The sequence below is a fragment of the Pleurodeles waltl genome, chromosome 7, assembly GCF_031143425.1.
Source record: "Pleurodeles waltl isolate 20211129_DDA chromosome 7, aPleWal1.hap1.20221129, whole genome shotgun sequence".
In the NCBI taxonomy this organism is placed as follows: Eukaryota; Metazoa; Chordata; class Amphibia; order Caudata; family Salamandridae; genus Pleurodeles; species Pleurodeles waltl.
The window spans coordinates 115,557,139-115,578,554 of record NC_090446.1 but is presented as its reverse complement, the minus strand read 5'-3'; positions in this window follow the sequence as shown (position 1 = coordinate 115,578,554).

The following is a 21,416-nucleotide window of genomic DNA, read 5'->3' as shown; positions in this document are numbered from 1 at the left end:
TTTGCTTCAGGTTGGTCTTCAGCCAACCATTTACAACTCCTGACTCATATTCTCCCACAAGTTAAGAATGACCTAGACGAGAATCAATGTGCTCCTTACCCTAGATGCTGAAAAGGCGTTTGACACATGGAATGGGGATATCTACTTCGTACCATTGCCAGAATGGGGTTTAGTCATCGATTTCTGACCTGGTGTCGGGGAATGTAGAGGGATCCCCCAGCAACTGTGTGCACCAGATGTGTCATCTCTTTTTCCTGTTTGATATACTGTGGGAGGTGTTGGCACTTTAACCTTTGGCTATAGCTTTGAAAGAGACAGATCAGGTCTCTGGGAAACAGACTGTGATAGGAGAACCCAACAGAAGAATTGTATTTATGGAGATGACATCCTTCTGACCCTATGCCAGCCCTGGACATCTGCTGATGCCCTGATACACTTGATTAGCCTTCTTTCGAGGTTTTCCGGGATTCATATTAACTGGTCCAAATGCAAATCTTTGCCAGTGAACATGGGGAGGGACGACCCAGGCCCCACTCAGAACTCTGCTCTCAAGCGGAGGAGTAGCCATCTGAAATATCGGGGTTTTTATGTCAACAGGGAACTTAGATATGTGATACAGGATAACCTGCATCCTCTAATGGAGAAGACTAGTGTGGACTTTATGAGCTGAAAAAAACTTTAAAATTTTCATTATGGGGAAGAGTACAGGTGGTGAATATGAATATATCACCTAGGTTCAATTATGTGTTTGGGATGTTTCTATCCTGACGATTACTAAGACTATGTTACAGCAGATTGAGAAAGGAGTACAAGCGTTCGTGCACAACAGGGGCATTCTCGGGTTGAGAAGCTCTAATTTTAATGCCTCTGCAAAAAAGGTGGGCTGCAGCTATTGTAGATGGAACAATACTGGATTGTTCACAAATTACTGCACTAAGTGTATATGCTCAAAACATTCATGGAAACATCTGGTGTGGTTTATTGTAAATCAATGAAAAAGGGGGGAAAATCCGGGAACGCGGCCCCGGGGTAGGTGCTACTGAGGACACCGGCTACCTGAGAAATTCTCGGTGAACCGGGCGAGAGGCCAGCGTGATCCCATGGAGCCTGTTCTTTAGTGGAGATGGGCGACTAATAGGAAAGAAAAGCCAGTCCGGTTGAATCCTAGTAAGTGACTGATGACGCCTTGACTGTGAGCGTTAGCAGGAGTATAGGTATATTGATTTTTTTAGAGTAACTTTATGATTTAGTAGGTCCTGAAGAAGCGTCACTGGATCCTGTTGGACCAATAGAGACGCGAAACATGTCGACCGCATATTAAGGAGTACTGGATTATTTCCACCCTCCTCTATTTTGATTGTCTTTGCGTGAGTGTCCGAGCATTACCTCTGACTTCACTCCCTTCATTCTTTTAATCTTGACCATTTCCCAATAGCAAGCAATAAATCATTGAGTGAGGGATCTGAGCCAATTTTACTTCTCTTTTTTGTGGATTTGTCCTCTCTCGGACCCATATTAGGTTCCGCGGCATCATCGAGTATATAAAAGATCTCCGGCAAAGAGCCCCCCTTTGGGGGGTGCCCGTCAGACATTGCAGCGCCGGTCTGACGAGGAGCTGTCCGATGATGAAGCATGACACCAATTATGGTGTGTGAGGACCATTGCTCCTGATTATCAGGACTCCTTTTCTTTTCTCTTTCCTCTTGACTTTATTTCGGAACAGTGTACTACTTTATATTAGTGGTTTATTGTAAATACATTCTTTGGGTTCCCAGAGTGAGTATAGGGCTGTAAATTTCAACTTTTTTAAGAGGACGAGTGCTGCTGATGTTTATGACCATCATCTGGAGACCCGTGTGTTGCCCTCTACGCTGGTGCTAAATTTAGCTGCCAAAGCCAACACCGGCATCCTTGCACCATCAAGCAAGGATGTCTGCGTTAAGGGGTGTGCTTGTTTATGTGCCGGAAGGTATCCCTACCTGCACATAAACAATCACTAATGGCAGAATGCAGCACACACAGAAGTGCCAAAGGGTCATTTTCAAATGATTGTTTATGTGCGGGAAGGGACACCTTCCCGCACATAAACAATTATGTCTGGAATATTGCTCTTTTAATGTGTGCTGCAGAATGCAGCACACATAGAAAAAGCAAAAAAAGAGGAGGAATAAAAGGATTCTTTCTCATTGCGCCTTGCTAACGCCACCCTTTTACGAAAACTTGTAAATCTGAGGCAGCGTCAAAATGCAATGGGTATTGCTGTGGCACGCCCACAGCAACACCCATTGCAAGCTCCTTCCACACAAAGGGCTGCGTGTGAAGGGGTTGTATTTACAAGGTGGCATTAAGCCACAAAAAGTGCCTTAACGCCACCTTGTAAATACGGCACAGGACATAGCACCACCGGAGCGTCACAAAAATTGATACTCCAGGGGTGCTAGGGGCTCATAAATATGCCTCTTAGTATGCTATGAGATGTGGGAAATTTTGAATGGTTAAGTGTCACTGCATGGTATAGGATGTTGGGGAGAATACCCATCATTGAGATCATTGTTTTCATGGAGGACTGCAGGCAGTGAGGGGCTCGGTATTTTCTCTTTGCTAATTTAAAATGATGTAAAAGTTTGTTGGCATTTTTTAAAAGTCCATCTTTAAAAATAAAACATCCAAAAGATATGTCTATTAGAGCAGTGGTTCCCAGCCTTTTGACTTCCATGGACCCTCACTTTATCATTATTAGAACCCAGGGACCTCGACTGAATCATTATTGAAATCCGGGGACCCCCCTACTGAGTCATTACTGAAAGCTGGGAACCTAATCGGTTAATATTATTTAATTTTCTAAGTAGTTGCGAACCCCCTGAGGAGGCTTCGCGGACCCCCAGGGGTCCCCAGACCACAGGTTGGGAACCACTATATTAGAGCATATTATACTTAATCCACAGTTAAAACCCCTGCCTTCGATTATTTTAAGCATTTTGTCATCTCAGGTCAGGCATAAAAAGGATTTCAACCTATTCTGAATGTTAAAAGGACGCCTCATCTCAGGGTTCAGTAATATGGTATATAAGAATTTTTTTTTATAACTTTTCCAGAAATCCGACATAGGAGTTGAGAACTGCTTCTTTAAGAAACAACTAACATCGTATTCTCCAGAAACTTCATCTGTCCTTATTCTTATTCCAATTTTGACAACTTAATTGAAGATGTTATATGGGAGAGGTTAGAGAGAGTTATACCATAATCTTCTTCAATTGCTCTCTGAGACTCACAGCCCATTTTAAATCACTTCCTAGCACTTCATTTCTACAATATGAAGCAATTTTATCTTCTACATAACTTAATATCCTGTTCCAAAATTGTAATGTTAACCTAATAGATAAAAGATGTAAAGAAGTCAAACTTGTTTCCATTCTTATCGCTTGGACCATTGATGACTTAGGTATATTCAATACTAATTTTAGGCTATGACCCGATTCCATCCCAGACATGAGTCCCACTCATGTTTCAAACTTCTGTCCGATATAGCAATTCGGTCTGGGCCATTGCTTTAAATGCTGTCAATGATTGCACTATATTGGTGCTCCCATAATCTTTCAGGAATTTACCCTACCGTCAATAATTAGTAGTAGGCATGACTTCATTACGTCAAGATGGGTTTTCAACTTAAGTTCACTGAGAATTGTATCCCCAAATATTTACAGAAGTTAACTTCCTCCACTTTTGTTTTACCTAACCACCATTGGAACTCTTTGTTCCTTTCGCAATACTTGTGGAAGGCATGTAATTTTCTTTTCAGACCTATTTGCCTTGTGCTCATAATTATCAGGTCATGTAGATAAAGAAGACATGATGCTTGACATCCTCCCATCTCTGGAAGAAATTAAACTGTACCTTGCAAAACTGAAGGCAAATTCAAAGTGAGAACAAAGCAGGTGCCAATATGCAACCTTCAGGCAGCCCATTTCTAATTGGTACTTTTTTCAGATAACATGTGTAGGAAAGTACCATCTTGCCTGGCATGTTACCCCCATATTTCACTGTATATATGTTGTTTTAGTTGTATGTGTCACTGGGACCCTGCCAGCCAGGGCCCCAGTGCTCATAAGTGTGCCCTGTATGTGTTACCTGTGTTATGACTAACTGTCTCACTGATGCTCTGCTAATCAGAACCTCAGTGGTTATGCTCTCTCATTTCTTTCCAAATTGTCACTAACAGGCTAGTGACCAATGTTACCAATTTACATTGGCATACTGGAACACCTTATAATTCCCTAGTATATGGTACTGAGGTACCCAGGGTATTGGGGTTCCAGGAGATCCCAATGGGCTGCAGCATTTCTTTTGCCACCCATAGGGAGCTCTGACACTTCTTACACAGGCCTGCCACTGCAGCCTGAGTGAAATAACATCCACGTTATTTCACAGCCATTTTACACTGCACCTAAGTAACTTATAAGTCACCTATATGTCTAACCTTTACCTGGTAAAGGTTGGGTGCTAAGTTACTTAGTGTGTAGGCACCCTGGCACTAGCCACAGTCCCCCCACATTGTTCAGGGCCAATTCCCAGGACTTTGTGAGTGCGGGGACACCATTACACGCGTGCACTACATATAGGTCACTACCTATGTGTAGCTTCACAATGGTAACTCCGAATATGGCCATGTAACATGTCTAAGATCATGGAATTGCCCCCTCTATGCCATCCTGGCATTGTTGGCACAATCCCATGATCCCACGGGTCTCTAGCACAGACCCGGGTACTGCCAAACTGCCTTTTCAGGGGTTTCACTGCAGCTGCTGCCAACCCCTCAGACAGGTTTCTGCCCTCCTGGGGTCCAGCCAGGCTTGGCCCAGGAAGGCAGAACAAAGGACTTCCTCAGAGAGAGGGTGTTACACCCTCTCTCTTTGGAAAATGGTGTTAAGGCAGGGGAGGAGTAGCCTCCCCCAGCCTCTGGAAATGCTTTCATGGGCACACATTGTGCCCATTTCTGCATAAGCCAGGCTACACCGGTTCAGGGACCCCTCAGCCCTGCTCTGGCGCGAAACTGGACAAAGGAAAGGGGAGTGACCACTCCCCTGACCTGCACCTCCCCTGGGAGGTGCCCAGAGCTCTTCCAGTGTGCTCCAGACCTCTGCCATCTTGGAAACAGAGGTGCTGCTGGCACACTGGACTGCTCTGAGTGGCCAGGGCCAGCAGGTGACGTCAGAGACTCCTTCTGATAGGCTCCTTCAGGTGTTGCTAGCCTATCTTCTCTCCTAAGTAGCCAAACCCTCTTTTCTGGCTATTTAGGGTCTCTGCTTTGGGGATTTCCTTAGATAACGAATGCAAGAGCTCATCACAGTTCCTCTGCATCTCTCTCTTCACCTTCTGCCAAGGAATCGAGTGCTGACCGCGCTGGAAGCCTGCAAAACTGCAACAAAGTAGCGAAGACGACTACTGCAACTCTGTAACGCTGATCCTGCCGCCTTCTCGACTGCTTTCCTGGTGGTGCATGCTGTGGGGGTAGTCTGCCTCCTCTCTGCACTAGAAGCTCCGAAGAAATCTCCTGTGGGTCGACGGAATCGTCCCCCTGCAACCACAGGCACCAAAGAACTGCATCACCGGTCCCCTGGGTCTCCTCTCAGCATGACGAGCGAGGTCCCTTGAATCCAGAAACTCTGTCCAAGTGACTCCCACAGTCCAGTGACTCTTCAGTCCAAGTTTGGTGGAGGTAAGTCCTTGCCTCCCCACGCCAGACTGCATTGCTGGGAACCACGTCTTTTGCAGCTACTCCGGCTCCTGTGCACTTTCCGAGGGAATCCTTTGTGCACAGACAAGCCTGGGTCCAAGGCACTCTAACCTGCATTGCACGACCTCCTGAGTTGTCCTCCGGCGGCGTGGGACTCCTTTGTGCAACTTCGGGTGAGCACCGTTTCACTCCACTTCGTAGTGCCTGTTCCGGCATTTCTGTGGGTGCTGCCTGCTCCTAAGAGGGCTCCTTGTCTTGCTGGGTGCCCCCTCTGTCCCCTGACGCAATTGGCGACATCCTGGTCCCTCCTGGGCCACAGCAGCATCCAAAAACCCTAACTGCAAAACTTGCAGCTAGCAAGGCTTGTTTGAGGTCTTTCTTCAGGAAAATACTTCTGCACAACTCTCCACGGCGTGGGACATCTATCCTCTAAAGGGGAAGTTTCTAGCCCTTGTCGTTCCTGCAGAATCCTCAGCTTCTACTGCCTAGTAGCAGCTTCTTTGCACCCACAGCTGGCATTTCCTGGGCATCTGCCCACTCTCGACTTGGTCGTGACTTTTGGACTTGGTCCCCTTGTTCCACAGGTACCCTCGTCTGGAAATCCATCGTTGTATTGCTGGTTTTGGTCTTTCCTGCAGAATTCCCCTATCACGACTTCTGTGCTCTTTGGGGAACTTTAGTGCACTTTGCACTCACTTTTCAGGGTCTTGGGGTGGACTATTTTTCTAACCCTCACTGTTTTCTTACAGTCCCAGCGACCCTCTACAAGGTCACATAGGTTTGGGGTCCATTCGTGGTTCGCATTCCACTTTTGGAGTATATGGTTTGTGTTGCCCCTATCCCTATGTGTCCCCATTGCATCCTATTGTAACTATACATTGTTTGCACTGTTTTCTAATACTATACTGCATATTTTTGGTATTGTGTACATATATCTTGTGTATATTTGCTATCCTCATACTGAGGGTACTCACTGAGATACTTTTGGCATATTGTCATAAAAATAAAGTAACTTTATTTTTAGTATATCTGTGTATTGTGTTTTCTTATGATATTGTGCATATGACACTAGTGGTACTGTAGGAGCTTCACTCTAAGTTCAGCCTTAGTTCAGCCTAAGCTGCTCTGCTAAGCTACCATTATCTATCAGCCTAAGCTGCTAGACACCCTATACACTAATAAGGGATACCTGGGCCTGGTGCAAGGTGTAAGTACCCCTTGGTACTCACTACAAGCCAGTCCAGCCTCCTACATGTCATTATGATCCAATTCAATTCTTGCCCAATTATCCCAATGAAGTTCTGTCAAAATTCTTAGTCAGGCACCTGGCATTGCCAACTCTTTTAGTCTTTCTCAGAGATTCTCTCGATTAACTAAGTCAAATGCAGCCCTGTGCCGTAGGACTCTCATGTAGGAACAAGGCTGCTGGATTTTGGGAGGCTGCACCACCGAGCGAGGGGGTCTGAGTCTGATCCCACACCGTATGACAGCTGTTGGCCTAACCCTCTCGGATAGCTAGCAGCACCTCACCAGAACCCAAGAGTAAAGGTGATTTGTAGCAGCCTATCGCATGACACTTTAAGACTTCTCAGGGAAGTCGTGATGGAACAGATCTTACCCCTTTCTCTCAGGTATACACATCTCATAAATGGAAAAAGACAAACAGAAGCAGGATTTGGTTCAATGTGTTTTATTGAAGCAACTGCATTCTATGTAAAAAGACATGAATTGTGATTATCAGGATAATGAAACACAACACTATTATTGCAATGACTGGAAAAGTGAAAGAGAGGGAAAGTCCCACCATAGTGTCACAATAGTGAATCTAAAATCCCTACCAGCACCACTAAGATTGTACATAGGAGCGATAGCAGTGTCAGCCCTAATCAACCCAATCCCCATACATGTGCTGTACATAGCGAAGAGGATTGTTGGTCTGCTGAGAGTCCTCCCCCATGGATGGAGAGAAGATGTGTAGTTTCAGCAGAAAATGCAATGACGATGTGCAGTGTAAGACGGCTGTTTGGCTAGAATGTCCCCTCAAATATATATACGGGAAGAAACATGTTGACCTATTGATACTACTACACCTAGACATGGGACAGGCCATTATCTCTGGTCCTAGCCATTATTACTACAATTTTAAATCTAGGCAAGAGGCCCCATAGATTTAAACTGATAAGGTACCACTTAGTGTATTTTAACTCACTTACAAATCTACACCTATACACATACAACCTTACACATACATCTTCCACACAGCATAAAGAAAAGATCTCCAGTAAAGAGCCCCCTTGTGGGGCCCATTGGGCATTGCAGTGCTGTCCCTACGTGGAGCACACCCTGTGATGAAGCATGATGCCCATTTGGGTGTCTGAGGGCTTTGGCTCCTGGGCAATCAGATGCCCCTTTCTGATTTTTCAGTCCATAAGCGACCTGTTCACATTCAATCTTCTTTTTCTAAAGGAATTGCATTCTCTGGGTTTTAAATATTTGATTAATTGGGAGGATGTATGCTGGATCTTGATGCGCTCTCAATCCCTCCACTTAGATAGCTAAAAGATACAACATGACTACAGATGATGGAAAATAAATCTATTAATAATTGGAATTATTATATATATTTTATTGAGAACTTCATTACGGACTTCTCCAGTTTCTAGGGGAAGTCATCAACCAATGTAATGGCACTACATTTACTAGTCTCAGAAAAACGGATGCTGATGTGATCTTGGAGATATATAATGGAGCCACCTGCCTGAGTCCAGCAGATATGGGCAGTGAGCATTTATGTCATTGAGACATCCTGCTGGTAATGTCTGAGCGTTTCAGAGTGATTGAGCCAAGGGTATTATTGACTCTTGAGGGAGGCAGGCTGACTCCAAGATTGTCGTCTGCAGGATGACTCCTAGCGCAACAGACAGACACAGGGTTTAGAGACCCACTGCAATCAGTGAACTGGATCTGAGAATCAAAAATACAACTAATCTGTGACAGAGCCAAAATGGGGCACATCCTAGTCATAAATTCATTTTACCATGAATGCAGTAGCCTCACTCTAGGGATTCATATCAGCAGGGAGCAGAGTCACAACTTGAGAACCAGAACACAGGGCAAAAGAGCAACATAGGGAAAATTAAAACACCACAAGAGGGTCAACTAAACAAATCTGGCAGCCACACAAAGCAACCGAGGCCCACATAATTAATTACCTGATACCTGAGGAAGATGGATCTATGAGATTTTAAGAAGAAGAACCATGGGAGAAGCCTCTTGTCATAGCTGATCGACCCATTAACAAGCGGAAGCAGAGAAGCTGACCAGACGATGTGCAGTGTAAGACGGCTGGTTGGCTTGAATGTCCCCTCAAATATATATACGGGAAGAAACATGTTGACCTATTGATACTACTACACCTAGACATGGGACAGGCCATTATCTCTGGTCCTAGCCATTATTACTACAATTTTAAATCTAGGCAAGAGGACCCATAGATTTAAACTGATAAGGTACCACTTAGTGTATTTTAACTCACTTACAAATCTACACCTATACACATACACACTTACACATACATCTTCCACACAGCATAAAGAAAAGATCTCCAGTAAATAGCCCCCTTGTGGGGCCCATTGGGCATTGCAGTGCTGTCCCAACGTGGAGCACACACCGTGATGAAGCATGATGCCCATTTGGGTGTCTGAGGGCTTTGGCTCCTGGGCAATCAGATGCCCCTTTCTGATTTTTCAGTCCAGAAGCGACCTGTTCACATTCAATCTTCTTTTTCTAAAGGAATTGCATTCTCTGGGTTTTAAATATTTGATTAATTGGGAGGATGTATGCTGGACCTTGATGCGCTCTCAATCCCTCCTCTTAGATAGCTAAAAGATACAACATGACTACAGATGATGGAAAATAAATCTATTAATAATTGGAATTATTATATATATTTTATTGAGAACTTCATTACGGACTTCTCCAGTTTCTAGGGGAAGTCATCAACCAATGTAATGGCACTACATTTACTAGTCTCAGAAAAACGGATGCTGATGTGATCTTGGAGATAGATAATAGAGCCACCTGCCTGAGTCCAGCAGATGTGGGCAGTGAGCATTTATGTCATTGAGACATCCTGCTGGTAATGTCTAAGCGTTTCAGAGTGATTGAGCCAAGGGTATTATTGACTCTTGAGGGAGGCAGGCTGACTCCAAGATTGTCGTCTGCAGGATGACTCCTAGCGCAACAGACAGACACAGGGTTTAGAGACCCACTGCAATCAGTGAACTGGATCTGAGAATCAAAAATACAACTAATCTGTGACAGAGCCAAAATGGGGCACATCCTAGTCATAAATTCATTTTACCATGAATGCAGTAGCCTCACTCTAGGGATTCATATCAGCAGGGAGCAGTCACAACTTGAGAACCAGAACACAGGGCAAAAGAGCAACATAGGGAAAATTAAAACACCACAAGAGGGTCAACTAAACAAATCTGGCAGCCACACAAAGCAACCGAGGCCCACATAATTAATTACCTGATACCTGAGGAAGATGGATCTATGAGATTTTAAGAAGAAGAACCATGGGAGAAGCCTCTTGTCATAGCTGATCGACCCATTAACAAGCGGAAGCAGAGACGCTGACCAGACGATGTGCAGTGTAAGACGGCTGGTTGGCTAGAATGTCCCCTCAAATATATATACGGGAAGAAACATGTTGACCTATTGATACTACTACACCTAGACATGGGACAGGCCATTATCTCTGGTCCTAGCCATTATTACTACAATTTTAAATCTAGGCAAGAGGACCCATAGATTTAAACTGATAAGGTACCACTTAGTGTATTTTAACTCACTTACAAATCTACACCTATACACATACACACTTACACATACATCTTCCACACAGCATAAAGAAAAGATCTCCAGTAAATAGCCCCCTTGTGGGGCCCATTGGGCATTGCAGTGCTGTCCCAACGTGGAGCACACCCTGTGATGAAGCATGATGCCCATTTGGGTGTCTGAGGGCTTTGGCTCCTGGGCAATCAGATGCCCCTTTCTGATTTTTCAGTCCATAAGCGACCTGTTCACATTCAATCTTCTTTTTCTAAAGGAATTGCATTCTCTGGGTTTTAAATATTTGATTAATTGGGAGGATGTATGCTGGACCTTGATGCGCTCTCAATCCCTCCTCTTAGATAGCTAAAAGATACAACATGACTACAGATGATGGAAAATAAATCTATTAATAATTGGAATTATTATATATATTTTATTGAGAACTTCATTACGGACTTCTCCAGTTTCTAGGGGAAGTCATCAACCAACGTAATGGCACTACATTTACTAGTCTCAGAAAAACGGATGCTGATGTGATCTTGGAGATAGATAATGGAGCCACCTGCCTGAGTCCAGCAGATGTGGGCAGTGAGCATTTATGTCATTGAGACATCCTGCTGGTAATGTCTGAGCGTTTCAGAGTGATTGAGCCAAGGGTATTATTGACTCTTGAGGGAGGCAGGCTGACTGCAAGATTGTCGTCTGCAGCATGACTCCTAGCGCAACAGACAGACACAGGGTTTAGAGACCCACTGCAATCAGTGAACTGGATCTGAGAATCAAAAATACAACTAATCTGTGACAGAGCCAAAATGGGGCACACCCTAGTCATAAATTAATTTTACCATGAATGCAGTAGCCTCACTCTAGGGATTCATATCAGCAGGGAGCAGAGTCACAACTTGAGAACCAGAACACAGGGCAAAAGAGCAACATAGGGAAAATTAAAACACCAAAAGAGGGTCAACTAAACAAATCTGGCAGCCACACAAAGCAACCGAGGCCCACATAATTAATTAGCTGATACCTGAGGAAGATGGATCTATGAGATTTTAAGAAGAAGAACCATGGGAGAAGCCTCTTGTCATAGCTGATCGACCCATTACCAAGCGGAAGCAGAGAAGCTGACCAGACGATGTGCAGTGTAAGACGGCTGGTTGGCTAGAATGTCCCCTCAAATATATATACGGGAAGAAACATGTTGACCTATTGATACTACTACACCTAGACATGGGACAGGCCATTATCTCTGGTCCTAGCCATTATTACTACAATTTTAAATCTAGGCAAGAGGACCCATAGATTTAAACTGATAAGGTACCACTTAGTGTATTTTAACTCACTTACAAATCTACACCTATACACATACACACTTACACATACATCTTCCACACAGCATAAAGAAAAGATCTCCAGTAAAGAGCCCCCTTGTGGGGCCCATTGGGCATTGCAGTGCTGTCCCAACGTGGAGCACACCCTGTGATGAAGCATGATGCCCATTTGGGTGTCTGAGGGCTTTGGCTCCTGGGCAATCAGATGCCCCTGTCTGATTTTTCAGTCCATAAGCGACCTGTTCACATTTAATCTTCTTTTTCTAAAGGAATTGCATTCTCTGGGTTTTAAATATTTGATTAATTGGGAGGATGTATGCTGGACCTTGATGCGCTCTCAATCCCTCCTCTTAGATAGCTAAAAGATACAACATGACTACAGATGATGGAAAATAAATCTATTAATAATTGGAATTATTATATATATTTTATTGAGAACTTCATTACGGACTTCTCCAGTTTCTAGGGGAAGTCATCAACCAATGTAATGGCACTACATTTACTAGTCTCAGAAAAACGGATGCTGATTTGATCTTGGAGATAGATAATGGAGCCACCTGCCTGAGTCCAGCAGATGTGGGCAATGAGCATTTATGTCATTGAGACATCCTGCTGGTAATGTCTGAGCGTTTCAGAGTGATTGAGCCAAGGGTATTATTGACTCTTGAGGGAGGCAGGCTGACTCCAAGATTGTCGTCTGCAGGATGACTCCTAGCGCGACAGACAGACACAGGGTTTAGAGACCCACTGCAATCAGTGAACTGGATCTGAGAATCAAAAATACAACTAATATGTGACAGAGCCAAAATGGGGCACATCCTAGTCATAAATTCATTTTAACATGAATGCAGTAGCCTCACTCTAGGGATTCATATCAGCTGGGAGCAGAGTCACAACTTGAGAACCAGAACTCAGGGCAAAAGAGCAACATAGGGAAAATTAAAACACCAAAAGAGGGTCAACTAAACAAATCTGGCAGCCACACAAAGCAACCGAGGCCCACATAATTAATTACCTGATACCTGAGGAAGATGGATCTATGAGATTTTAAGAAGAAGAACCATGAGAGAAGCCTCTTGTCATAGCTGATCGACCCATTAACAAGCAGAAGCAGAGAAGCTGACCATATACAATGGCTTTCCTTACAACAAAGGAGCAACACCTTGTTGATTGAAATAACTAATAAAACAGAGAACGGTAGTAGAGATACATTGATCCCTGTGGATAACAAACATTAGAAGAGGAACAGAAAATTCAAATAAACGCTGTGCACGAAGCAGCCATCTAAACTTTAGGAGCAAGACGTCTGTCCTCTGACTTTGGGTAGACTTGGAGACCCAATGGATGGTTTGGGCGCACAGAGACTTTTGATGGAGGGTCCACTCCAACCCATTGAATAAAGACATAATTTGAGATTAAGGGAGAATTAACTATAAAGAGACAAAATGCAGATGTCCACTGTAGAATAATTAGAGTGCTCAGTGACTATGGCTCTCCCCGACTCCATTAATTAGCACTCTAGAAAATAACCTTACAACATGACACAAATATCTACAAGACCCTATTTACTCACTTAAAACCACCCTATTTTTAGCCCACCATATTTTATGTTATATTATATGTTATTGGTGATTTATTTTAGCATACTGGTCACCCATGAGAGTAGTTTCCCTCTCCATCCCCTTCTCACCTGCCACCAAACAATGCCCTCCTTTTTTTCAATTCTTCCTAAAACATTCTAGGTTTGTTAGAATTCCGAAAAACGTCAGGTATTTATGCCTACCTACGAAAATATCTCTCATCATATATAATATGACAACCAGATGTATGGTTCAGGGTTTATCAAATAATGAATATCCAAGCTTTTAGGTTTTCAGATTTTTCAAGGATTGGTGATTGCTAACGTTCATGTCTGAAGAGGTAAGGAGATTCAGAGAGTGAGTACTTGTTCTAAGAAGTAGTTAGAACATTGGAATGTTGGTAGCTCCATTGAAAACAATGGAGTGCTGCGGGCTTTTACTGGCCGGTAACAGCCCGCAGCGCCAACTTTCCAATGTTCGCTTTGTTCACAGCAACAGCTGTGAACAAAGCCTCACGGAGCCCGAGGGGATTTTAATCCCCTCGGGCTCCGTGAACATTTTTTTTTTTTTTATAGAACATTCTGCCCTGAGTGGCAGAATGTTCTAATGGCCTTAGAACCCGCCGTAGCGGGCTCTACCGGCTATTAAAGGCCCTTTCCCTTGTTGAGCGGGCCTTTAATAGCCGGTAAAGCCCGCTACGGCGGGTTCTAAGGCTATATTATCACTGAGTGTGAAGTGTGCAATATTGTGGTCAGTGGTGTGGTTGAATTATGTGTAATTACTCAGGCTACATCCCAGTCCATCATTATTTTGCTCACCGTTCCACCTCTGTTTGGACCTAGCTATATGCAAAACAGTCTTGCCAGTGCACCAATTGAAACAGTCCAGCTGAACTGCCAAGTCAGGTTCTCACTGAATCAGATGAAAGCAACCCAAGACCAGTTTCACCTTGATGGGGGTTCTTCAGTCTGGTGTTGCTTGGTTCAAGTGGCACAGTGAGCATGGGACCCATATCTGGACAGACCTATGCTACCTAGGGCGTATTTAAAAAGTGTGATTTTTTTTAATGCTTAGATTAATCTAAGCCACCTATATTTAATCAGACTGCATCACAGTCCATCATTATTTTGCACACCATTCGACCTCGGTTTAGACCTAGCCACATGCAAATCAGTCCTAACCCTGCTCCAACAGGAATTGTCCAGCCTGAACTGCCATGTCGCATCCTCCCTGAGCAGAAATAAAAGTAACCCTAGACCAGTTTCACCCTAATTGGGGCTCATCAGTAGGGTGTACCTTGATTCCATTTTTATTGAGCATGGCACCCACGTCTGGGCATACCCGTGGCATCATGGTCATGTGTGGGAATATGTGGGCTTCTGTGTCTTTCACACAACATGTGGCTCCATGCAGGGAATTGAGTGGATGTCAAGCAGCGCCATGGAATTTACCACCCAACCTAAACGGCTGTTGAAGTTAGCCATTGCTAACTTGCAAGTACCTCTCTTTGTGAAATTAACACAAAACTAATTATGGCACTGCAAGTCGTGCAATTTTGCAACTTTGCACATACCTAATTGTGAGCCGCTTTATGCATTAAATCTGGTACAATCAATAACTACTGATAGTTTCAGAATAAGAACATTATCCAGAGCATTCACAGAGGTTTTAGAATAGTGGGCATTATTTACAACTTAGAAAGAGGCTTCGGTGGATGGCTGGAGACAAAGGTTTAGAAAGCATATCGAAGTCTGTAACAGGCCTCATTTGAACATGAGATTTGGTCCCAATGGGAGCACATACCAAAAAGTACTAGAAAGGTTTGAGTAATGCATGGGAACTTTGAAGTGGGAAGAACAGAGAATATGTACCTGCATGAGGATGTGGAAAGTGTGACATCTGTAGAATAATTGTTCTGGTTAATGTCTAATGAACATTGTGCCAATAGATGGAGAGATGTGTGTCATGCTTGGGCTCCATACAGGGACATAGTTCCCCTGTTTAGATTCTATGATACCCTGTTCCTTGTTGTTAAAAGGGTAATTGTAGAGGGCTGTGTAGGTCTAAAGGAATGTGCAGCACATCATTCTTTTGGATTATTCCTACTTGAGCATTTTCAGTAGGAGGGGCTCTAACAACAGATAGATACACCGAGGACCACAAAATTAGGGAGGAGAAACAGCAATTAATGGTAGTATTTGTAAATGGCAAATACTGTGGTGTCAAGCATTATGCAGAAAAGGCTCAGCCAAAGTTTCCTGACAGTTCGCAGCAGGCATAATAGAAAATAATAATAATAATAATAATAATCATAATAATACGCTGGAATGGAGATTGAAGGAGTACAAGCCAGTGAGCTTTGCAATAAAATTTAGGATATACTAGGGGCAAAATCTCTACTGCATGGATTCCTTACTGCATACTGCCTGATTGGCAAAGTATTTTCTATTAGTGATTATCTAGTTGGGTTTCTCCGGAGTTTGGTGTGATCCATTCATGAATTTCCTTGGCTAAGCAAGTAAGGAAGTCTTACTCCTCTAAATTCCTGATTAAGTCACACCCAAGCCTAAAATGAAAAACATGTGTCTAGCCCTGAAGGTTTTACAAAGTAGACTAAATTTACACATTTGTTTAGATTGGGTTTAATATTTTGGTTATTATTGTTGACTACTTTGAATGGTTAGTGCTTCTATGATGCAAGTCGAAGGCATTATGGTGCCACCAGCAATGGGTAGAACCCACATTGCATACTGCATCCAGAAAGGTAGCGCTCCTCACAAGTGGGACGACTATATAAAATGCATTTTTGCCTGTGTTACTTATATTCTTCGTTCTACTCCTATCTACTCAAGCCCTGGATGAGCCATTTTACCTGTGCTAGATCTGTCAATCCAGTAGGTAGAGGTACTGGGCATTGTACTGGTATTGCACAATTCTATCTATGTCGAGGGTGCCAGGAACATTCATATTCTAACTTGACCTGGTGTGTAATTATTTTTTCAAATTGAAGCTTTCACTTTTTAATGAACTTGTTGTTATTGTGCAGTTTTTATGAACACCTAAATCTGAACAAGATGGGGCGTGGCCAGCAGCCAATGAAGCCCCACGCCTAGCGCGGTGCTCCCGGCGCCGACAGCGGGGCACGCAAAATCCTGCATCAGTAGTGGCCCCGAACGGGGCCCCAAATAGTTCCTTCTGCCCCTGAACACTGGGGACTTGGGAAAAAAAAAACTCTGGTGGTACAAAAGGCAGTAGATCGGAGCCCAAAGTTCTGAGAGTGCAGGCCGACGTAAATCAAAATGGCGGCCGCGATCCAGCCCTGAGTTGGAGCCGCGTTTCCCCGATCGGCGGAGACTGAATGCTACCGGAGATCCCCAGGAGCCCGCGACTCCCCGTACCGCCAGCCTTTTCCTGGCGGTTCAAACTGCCAGCAAAAGGCTGGCGGTCGGGGACTTGTGATCCCCTGGGCAGCGCTGCAAGCAGCGCTGCCCTGGCGGATTATCACCGCTGGGGCAAATTTGGCGGGAAACCGCCGGCCCCGGCGGTGCGACCTAGCGCTGCGGTCGTAATCCCCTCTGAAGCACCACCAGCCTGTTGGCGGTGCTTCAGCCAAAACAGCCCTGGTGGTCTTGGACCGCCAGGGTTGTAATGAGGGCCATAATGTCTATAACTAGGGTAAATTCAGAAAATGACTGAGTAACAAACCTGTTGATCGTTGATATATTCTGATAGAGCCCTGTGGGCGAACCGGGGCATAGGCTCTTGGCTTCTGGCGTGCCACCCTACCTTTAGGATGCTAACTGTAGTTTTAATAGTTTGGACGGGGATAGTTGTAGTTACCGGTCCTGGGGAAAGGGAGTTGGGATTTTGGGTTGTTAGTTATGCGTGTTATAAAAGTTTTGCATCTGCCACCATAGCACTAACTGTCCTTCACACTAAAGAAACAATGTTGAGGTTCAAGCCTAGACACCCTGGAGAAAGTATACATAATAAACATATTACACTAGAATCCCATGAGTGCTCCCTTGAATTATAAAATTGCTACTTGGAACGTCAGGGGTTTAAATAGCATGGCCAAAAGGTACAAGGTATACAACCAGCTTAAACGAAGAGGAGTTCACATAGCCTTAATACAGGAGACCCACCTCATTGAACAGGAGGTTAAAGCCCTAACGAAGAGATGGAGAGGCCAAGTAATCGCTACAACTTACTCGGCATTTGCAAGAGGGGTGCTGCTGTGGATTTGTCCCAGATTGCCCTTCCAAAAGTACCACGAGATTGTAGATAAAGAAGGGAGGTATGTCTTAGTAGCTGGCAACTAGAATTAAGGACATCGCAATAGGTGGTATATACACACCGAATCAAGAACTGGGAACTTTCCTTAATAAACTATCGTTGGAACTGGTACCCTATCTTACAAAACCTACCCTAATAGGAGGAGACTTTAACTGTATTGCAGATATTGTATTAGATAGATCCCACCCTCCCCTGCCACACTCCCAGACCATAAACACAGCTAAATTGTTTGCGGAATGGCAACAACAATGGAGATTTAGAGGTAGTTGGAGACAGCTCCAACCAAGTATCAGAGATTATTCTTTCTACTCCACATTACACGGCTTACACGTTCGCCTTGACACCTTCCTAGCCTCCCCTGAAATACAAAGCGAAGTAGTAACGTCCGAATACGTATGTCGTACCATATCTGATCACAGTCCCCTGCTTATATCGCTGACGTGGGGTAAAGATAGACCAAGTATTCCTATGTGGCGTTTCAGAGCTGAAATGCTAGAAGATGAAGCCTTTAACAAAAATTAGCGAGTTCTTTACCTTTAACTTGGGAACAACATCTTCCAGAGCACTTGAATGGGAAACATTTAAAACATTACTTAGGGGAATTTGTATTAATGAGAATATAGGGGTCCGACGGTCATTGGAACTAGAAATCTGGGGACTCGAGGACTCCCTTAGAGATACTGAACGTAGAAGACCAGATTGTCCAAACCTGACCCCCCTTTTGGTGGACACTAAAAGGAAAATAGCTGAAGCAACTACAAGGCTGAACCGATTTGACTACAAGAAATATCTGACTAGGCAACATGCAGAGGGAGATAAAGCAAGTGCACTTCTAGCATGGCTTGCTACACCACTCAAACAGCAAACAGTAATAGTAGAAATCGAAGATGCTAATGGTAGCCGTATCTTTGGTCAGAGAGAAATAAACGCAAGATTTGCTAATTATTACTCCAAACTATACGCTATGCCAACTGAAACTCTTAGTCCCTCCCAGATAGAGGACTTGGAGGAGCTTGATCTTCCTCGGTTGGGGGACGAGGACAGGCTGGCCCTCGCTGAGCCTATCTCGATAACGGAAATTAAAACTGCAATCCAAAGTATGGCAAGAGGTAAGGTCCCGGGAGCAGATGGACTCCCTGTAGAGTTTCATAGTGCGTACCAAGAGCACTTAGCCCCACATCTATGCACCATATACTCTGAAGCATGGGAAAAGGGACGTCTGCCACAATCCACAAATGAAGCTATGATGATACCTTTGCTGAAGCCGGATAGACCTCCTAATGATGTTCGCTTCTATCGACCGTTGTCCATGCTTAACATGGATTATAAGATACTTAGTAGGATACTAGGTGCCCGACTATTGCCTCACATGCTGTCACTGATTCATCGAGACCAGTCTGGTATTTTTTCCCTCAACGTAGTACAGCACAGAATATTAGACGATTGATCTCAATACTTCACGCAGTACCTTCAACGCTGACGCAAGCAGCGATTATATCAGTGGATATTGAAAAGGCCTTTGATAGTCTCAGATGGGACTATTTGGAGAAGGTAATGTTGAAATTGGGCATAAGACAAGGCTTCGTCCGTTGGACACAACTTTTATATACAAACCCCACGGCAAGTGTTCGAACGGGTGGAACTATATCGGACTCATTCCAAATTGGTAGGGGCACTAGACAGGGCTGTCCCTTGTCACCACTGCTGTTTGCAATAGCTGTGGAGCCACTGGTCCAAATGGCCAGAACTGGCGTGCACTCTGATGGTATACAAGTGGGACAGCAGACTCACTACATTGCACTTTATGCAGATGATATGCTGCTCTTTATTGGGAATATAGAGACTGACCTGCCGGGAACAATGGCTATGATGAGGAACTTTGGGGAGGCTCTGGTTTGCAGATCAATTGGCAGAAATCTGCTATTTTCCCGTTGATCAAGGGGTACTCGCAGATAAATGACACACGGGGGCTGCCCTGGACACCTATTACATTTAAATACCTAGGGGTGAACATATATCACAAATCAGAGGATTTAATAGAGGGGAATATACATAGAACACTAAGAATGCTGAGATCAAACATAAGATTTTGGGAAACGCTGCCCCTGACGGTCACGGGGAGAGTAGCATTGTTAAAAATGATAGTGCTACCCAGACTGTTGTATTATTTCTCTACGCTGCCTCTGATTGTCCCGAGATCAGTGTTTAAAGATATTAACTCCATGATAACGAGTTTTATTTGGGGAACAGGCAGGCATAGAATTGTGCTGCATACCCTTCAAAGACCCACTGCAGAGGGAGGATTAGCTGCTCCAGACATGGAAATGTACTATTGGGCAGGTCAATTACAATGGCTGGCAAGGTTAGTTAGTGATACAACAACAGTACAGAATCTGCAGAACGATCTAAATGGGTCATTGGATGACATCCTAAATTTTTTCCTCAACCCTAGAGGGGAAACAACAGCAACTACCACTGGAATGGAATTCGCTAAGAATATGCTGGAAGCAGTGTCTGAGGCGCACTCACACAAAAGTCCCTTATGCTCCAGAAGTACTAATAATATGTCTGAAACACGTAGCTGGGAGTTTAGTACTAGCAGGAATAAAAAAACTAGCAGTAAATAATATAGCGGTATTGGGAGACTTGTTCTGCAACGGGAAATGACGCACTTTTACAGAGCTACAAGAACAGTTCGATGTTCCTTCAGGAATGTTTATTACATATAATACAATGCAAGAATTATACAAAAGACTTGGAAAACGGGTCCACAAGAACCACCTGCCCACGAAGGATGTAAATTCATTTGCTCACTGGGGGAGCAGAGAGGAGCAATCTCTGCAATTTATCAAGCATTATACAAAAGCACATACACTCCTTTGACCAAGCTTAGATTGAAATGGCAGACAGAATTGGGAATCACTATAGATGAACAACAGTGGACTAGGATCACCACCCACATATATTCCGTGTCCGGAAATGACTGTTTTAAATTAATTAACCTACATATATATATATCATAGAGCTTACTTAACTCCACAAGAAATAGCAAAGATGTTTAATACAAGAGGGTGATGTTGTCCTAGATGTCAAGAACCAGCAGCGGGGTTAGAACACATGTTATTGAAACCTTATTGGGAAGAGATATTTAAGCAACTATCTATAACCACGGAAAGAAAACTGACACCCTCACCCCTAATATTAGGAGACCCTGCCCCTAAGCTAAAAAAACACTACTAAGTTAGTTCATTGATCTGGCATTAATCCTAGCCAAAAGGGAAATTACATCCCACTCGAAAGACGTGGGGGGCCCTCAAGTTCAAAGATGGTAAGACGCAATGATAAAATGGGCAGAAGCTGAGGGAACTTTACTACACCAAGAAGCAACGCAGGGAAGGCAATCAAAGGACATAGCTAGACAATGGGATACAATATTAGACTATTTGAAACACCCAGATAACTCAATGTTAGAGGATTCAAGCACAACATCAGAATCCAAAATGGAAGAACCTCTACAACATAAATATATAAATAATAGTGCATGTGAAGGATAGAATCACTATACTGTAAATGTTATGATTAATGGAAAACAAAGTATGGTTGGATGGGAGTGCATGTAGGGGGGGGGAGGAT